General features: G+C 39.4%; 1 protein-coding gene across 2 annotated transcripts in view; it reads right to left on the reverse strand.

Moving 5' to 3' along the window:
* The window catches only part of LOC137978532 (uncharacterized), a 46,511-nt gene that overhangs the window by 39,989 nt on the left and 189 nt on the right, over window positions 1-6,333 (reverse strand). The window contains exon 1 of one of the 2 annotated variants that reach the window (XM_068825506.1): window positions 3,509-3,576. The exons of the other annotated variant lie outside the window; for it this stretch is intronic. The gene's annotated coding sequence lies outside the window, so the exon portion shown is untranslated. Of the gene's footprint in view, window positions 1-3,508; window positions 3,577-6,333 lie in introns of those variants that run through there. 2 annotated transcript variants of the gene reach the window in all.

Here is a 6,333-nt window from a genome sequence, read left to right on the forward strand (position 1 = left end):
TATTCCAAGATGGGTCTTTTTAGGGTGGTATAGATGCTGAGGCCAACATCTTTAGGTAATCGCCCTCTTCTGAACTCTCGTAGGTAGAATATCCGCTTCGAAGATTTTTTGGTAATGTTCTCAACACGTGCGTTTCATTTAAGGTCATCTTGGAACCAAACTCCTAACAGCTTGAAATTTATTAACTCTCTCGGTGGAAGTTGATCCAATTTGGAGCAGTGGGGGTTCTGAAGTTTGGCGAAAGTTGATCCACATGTCTTCAGTCTTCTTCGGGTTTATTGCCATCTTGTTATCGTCCGCCATGCACAAACAGAGTCCAGTACACTTTGCATATCGCTGATGTGATCAGGTTGTACCCATAAGTAGATGGTGCAATCGTCGGCGTACTTACATTTACTTACGTTGGTTTCAAAGTTGTTTTCAAGATCGTCAATATAGATGTTAAAAAGGATCGGTAAAATGATAGAACCCTGAGGGACACCAGCCGGAAAAAGACAGGAAAAGAGCTTTCTTCTCCGAGTCTTACTTGGAAAGGAAAATACTTGATGTGTAATTTTTTTTATTGGCATGATTCGCAGAGACTTATGTTAACGGTTTCAAATAGCACGATCATCTCTTCTGTTGCTGAAAAAATGCTTTGTGACATACGATTTTTGCACTGGTCTTGTTGCAAATTTTGACTGCTGTAAGGGAAAAAATCCCGAAACGCCTCGCATCTGCCGCATTTTGGATGAAACATTTTTCATCCAATCAAGTATACATCAATGTTTTCAAAAGATTCAGAATAATTGTTTTTAAAAATCGTTATTGATTTTTCATCCTGAACAACACTACCTGATAATCCACGACCCATTCTTTAAACAGTTTTAGCTTGAAAAATCTTTAATTCTCTATTTTCGCATTCCCCATAATACAGTTTGTATTATGGGGAATGCTTATGCTTGAGTCAACCCCGTTTTCACGGTGAAATAGGCGCTCTTATGCTCACGTTTATGCTTGCGTCGCTAGTGAAAACCAGGCTATAAAGTTATAAAATCAAGAGAAAATGAGGGGACAGAGAAGGAGGCTCCCGGTCCAGCCCTTGGGATATGTCATGTCCACGAAAGTTATTTTTAGACGAGCAGAAGTTTTCCGAGACGTCCGCATGCAGGCCAACCTCGGTCTGATGTTTGAAAGAAAATATATATTCATCAGCCTTCCACGTGCGCCATCATTTTCTCTTTTCACTAAGAACCCGAGAGCGAAGCAAGACTGCATGCGGACAAAGACTTCCGCTCGTCTAAAAATAACTTTCGTGGACATAACATATCCCGGCCAACGCCTTGAGCCTCCCTCTCTGTCCCCTCATTTTCTCTTGATAAAATCCCTTCACTCTTGACTTCTTTCCGGGAAAGTTTTGAAAAATCGGTCTTGTGACATTCTCACAAAACCGGAAACATTCAGGGGTTTTCCCGAGGAATGTTGTCGAATGATTTTCTTCTTCAACCATTAATCAAATTATTACACAACAGTTTCTACGAATCTTGTATGTTGTCCTCCAGAAGCATTAAAAGAGCAGTAAAATTGATTCAATAAGGCCAGAAACCCATAAGGGTTGAAATGTACGTGTAACGCGCGTTCACAGCTTCCGAATATTCAGTGCTAGGTAACTATCATATTTGGAAACCCCTCGCTCCAGTTAATTTCGCGCGAGAACATTGGTGGTATTGCGTCACGGTGTTCTTGCGAAGTGATTGGTTGAATGTTTCTCTCTTGTTGTTCCAAATATGGTACTTAGCAAATTGAATATTCAGAAGCTTGTTTCCCAGCACACAAGGGGCCGTTACACGTTTCAACCCTTATGGGTTTCTGATAAGGCCAAATCCTACTGTTAAAACTACAGTGCAAAATTAATCTACTGCTTTAACCAATCTACAGCATCATCAGCCCCCACATCCTGCGTTTAAAACTTGTATACGAATGTTGGGGTGCGTATTTTTGGGAAAATCCAAAAAAAAACGGGTTCTTGAATCCAAAAACGGATTTTGCGTTTTTTTGGGGGGGGAAATCCAAAAACAGATCATGAATCGAGGAGGATACTTCGGATCAAATCTAAATCCGGATTTTTGAGATTCACCACTTCAGCGTATTTTTGGGAAGGGATTTAATTGAAAAAATTATTTTTGAGAAGTGGTTTTCCATACAAAAAGGATATACAACAGCTACCGTACAAGACACTTTAGCTGATTCAGAAATGTTCTTCTCGCGCCATCTTTACCGTACGATCGAAGACACAAATATGTCAAAAATAGTTATGTTTTTTGCAAATTTAAACTAAATTACGCTAAAAATTTCTCGACAGCAATGATATTGTGAGCTGTAATCGATTTGGACCTTAGCACACATGTTTTTCGTCATTTCTTTTTATCGATCGCTAAGGTACTTTTCTTTTCTTGTGGCATTTTCATTGAAGAATTCCTCCAAAATTCTAAACAAACCAGTTCACTTTTTTTTTTGTTTTGAAACTTTTCGGATTTTGCGTTGATCCGAAATCACAATTCAGTGGCAGCGTTTACACGAACACGGTTTCATTTGTAACCGCATCGATTTCGATGCGTTTAAACCTTCCGTTTACACGACACCGATCCTGTTATTGAAACCGTGTCGATTTGAAATCGGTGCCAAAAGTGGAGCATTTTCAAAACGATATGGTTTCATTTGTCTTGTAAACAGCGAAACCGCATCGATTTGAATACGGTTACTATTTTGGCGCAAAATTGGCATTGTTCAATTGAAAATGGTGAATTTAGCACGTAGTGCAGCGCTCGTTTATACCATTGCGACTTGGATTTTCTGGTAAAAACGGATCAGTGTAAACACTTCCAAACCGCATCGATTGTGACGCGGTTTCGAGATCGTGAAACTGTGTCGATGTGAAACCGCGTTCGTGTAAACGCTGCCCGTATTTGGATTTTTGCAAAAAACGCACCCTAAGGTAAAAATGTGCGAAAAACGTGCGGGAAGTATGTAAAAGAAGTGTAAATATGAAGAATATGAATAAAACGAATAAGATCAAATAAGTGTCATTGGAGTATTACATAAATCGCCGAAAGCTTGGATTTTACACCATAGTTTTCGCAGTAGAGTGGATCCTTATTTGACTTTGACAAAATTTGACAAAAGTTTTTTATGCAAATTTTGTCAGTAAATTTTGCCAGAAAGTTGTTTCGAATACAACAGAATGTGCTTAGACTTGTGGCATCTGAAATCTTTCATCAGTTTCATAAGCAGCATTGAGCACAGGCTTTCGGGTACCTTTTCAAAGCCTAAAAACACTTGTTTTTACATCACATCTATGAAGGATGACTTCCGGCATTTTGTCCGGAGAAGGTCGGAAGGGTGATGAAAAATGAGGCTTTTAAGGCTCTTACAAGTGGGCCTAAGCTGCTGTAGTACCCGAGTTGGCTTTAAATCGAGTTTAAAACCCACGATGTGTTTTCACTGCCACCAAGGGAAAATCTAGGCATACCTGGTATAAGCAAAGAAATTGCGCTCATTCGAAGCCTCCGACTTGTACGTCGTTAGAAATGTAATATTCATTTGAATTCACACGTTAGGTATTTAAAAAGCGAATTAATGATTGACAAGGGTTGCCATACAACCAGGAGACTACAATTTATATTAAATTGCCTAGCCAGAGGGTCTATTGATCAGTTAAATAAACTAATAACACCCGAACAAACCAGCCAGTTTCGTGAGTTGTTATATTTTAGGTGTTTGAACCCATTTTCGATAGCTTTTGCGACAGATGCTGCCACGGCACTTTTGATTGTATGTGCAAACTGACTTATTATAATAGCGTATTTTGGCTGTACGACGCCATAACTACCAACGCAACAATTAAGACAACTTTTTTTATGCAAGGGCCAGCTGAACAAAGTGAAAGCGCCGGATCTTGGGAGATCTAACCAGCAAATAATTTGTAGATTTGAAACAAAATAACACTGCAAGGCTGGTTGTACGGCTGTGGGGATATATATTTATCCTCACAGCCGTACAACCAGCCTTGCAGTAAAACAATAAAGGACGAATCATTCTTTTTTCTTGCTTTTCAATTATTGAAGGTGAATTAGAAGCTGTTCTAAATAATGGAGTCCGCATTACATCGGTGACTGAGTTAATATCAAGTGTTGTGTGTGACTGACCCCGGGGGGGGGGGGGGAGGGGTGGGGGTGTACTCGCAGAAAAATTGAGCCCGCTTCCTGAAACCCCTACTCTTTTCTGAGACCAAAATCTGCGATTTCCCTACCCTATTTCAGACTTGACCAAAAATTTGATACCCTATTTTAGACCTATTTTCAGACCTATTTCACGACCTGTTATACGGTTGGTGTAATAATTTGAGAAGGGCTTTGTTGACGGTCTTATCGCCTGATTATGAAGAAGAAGCTTCTTTTAAAAAACATACCCAATTCAAGACATGAGTGAACAAACCATACCCTATCTCATATCAAATGGTCAAAAATCGATACCCTATTTCAGACCAAAACGGCTGAAAAAGCATACCCTTTGGGGTCGCACATACCTAGCCCATACAAGGGTGTATCCCCACCTCCAGATAAGGGTTTACCCCCTCCCCCACCCACCTGGGGTGACTGAAAACTTCTCACCATGAGGAAAAAGCCTCTTCTAAACCCTAACCAAAACAACTTTGAGAAATAAAAAATTTCATAAGGTCAAGATTAAACAATTTATTGGTTTCCATTTCGTAACACCACTTTTGTCCGTTAGTTCGGGCCAAGTGCAATTGCAATCGCCTTCCAGGAGCTGCTGTCAAATTCAAGACGCATTCATTAGTGTTAATTCTAGTAATTAACAGTATTCTCCCACTGCTATCTTTGCACAATTATAGCGCAGCACGAGTCCGAAGTTCGAGCCCGAGGCAATTTCTTATCAACCTAATTTTTCTTCTTTATAAACTATCGTTTGACTACACATTATTAGTCATACCCTGCGATCAGAGTCTCTTTGGATCTTCCTAGATAAGTCGGGAACAGGAAAGAAGACTCTGTCAGCCACATCGACATTCTTTGATTTACCGCTCATCCAAAGAATTGGGTGGTTTTTAATTTTTTGCGCATGATCAGTAAAAAAATGAGATGGTAATCTAAAAGTAAGAACTATCTAGAGTTTCCAAGGAAGTGATTCCTTGGTTGTCGTGTGTTTGCCAGAATACATAAACTTTTAACCCATGCTCAATACGAAATGTCTGTCGAGGCAGCTTGAAAAGATATGTGAACTGAAAGACCAAACCATCCAACATGCAATGGCCATCTTTCCCCAAAGATAAACTCTTTACAGAGAAAGGCAGCGAGAACAAGATTGATGTATTTGCATAAAAAAAAAAAAAAGACTACGACATGTGAAGAAAGAGTTTCCATGTGTTTTTAACAGTGGCTAATTGAATCACGCTATTTTTTGTGGGGATCATATTTACGCACTGTTCATCTACCAAAAAGATAATCCCAAACATTCTTGTGCGATAAATGCTCACGCTTTCAAGCGAATTGTACTTGAAAAAACGTTTGGCTCGCTTGCTTTCAACGTTAACGTTCTCATTTGTCCTTTTTGACGCATTCATTATCCTCAGTAGCCCGTATTCTTTTTGTCTTGATATGGGTATTATGGCTTGGGGCAAATGTCTCTAAAACTCAGTTTTTCCTTTTGAATCTCCAGATTGTGTGTCATAACGATGTTCAAGGAATTGGTTCGAAAGTGTCTTTTTCGACTTCACAGCGAACGACTTTTCACAGACGTTCAAGTCTTCTCATTCCGCAACTAATTAAATTCGTAGAGCGCTACACTAAACTCGCTAAAAATCACTGAAGAATCGTATACCGTGAGAGTCAATGCGAAGTAAGGTAAGTCCCTCGGCGTCGACGTCGGAGTGACTTAAGCTCTTTAATAGTAGGAGAAAACGTGCCAGCTGATAACTCCAGCAGAAAAAGGATTTCAGCCATTTTAAAAACGTTCGTAACATTTAAGAAACTCCCAAGGCCTTTTTGTGGGACGATGGAATAGCTTACTTACTAAAATACAAAAGGCTGTTTCTTTTTGTTTCAGAATCAAACCTAGCAAATTACCAGGTCAATCGATTTTCAATTTTTTTTCTTTTACGTTGGAAAAATGTGGATAGCGAGGAAGTTCCTTTCAGATATATGCCTATGAAAGAAAAGTAGAAACTCTTCTTTCACTCAACTGAACCAGCATGGAACTTTTAAGTTCTTTTACATTTTATGTGGGAAAAGAACATGGAATTTTCCATGTTCCGCTTACATGTTATGCGTGAAAGGA

Source organism: Montipora foliosa, chromosome 12 (genome assembly GCF_036669935.1).
Source record: "Montipora foliosa isolate CH-2021 chromosome 12, ASM3666993v2, whole genome shotgun sequence".
NCBI lineage: Eukaryota > Metazoa > Cnidaria > Anthozoa > Scleractinia > Acroporidae > Montipora > Montipora foliosa.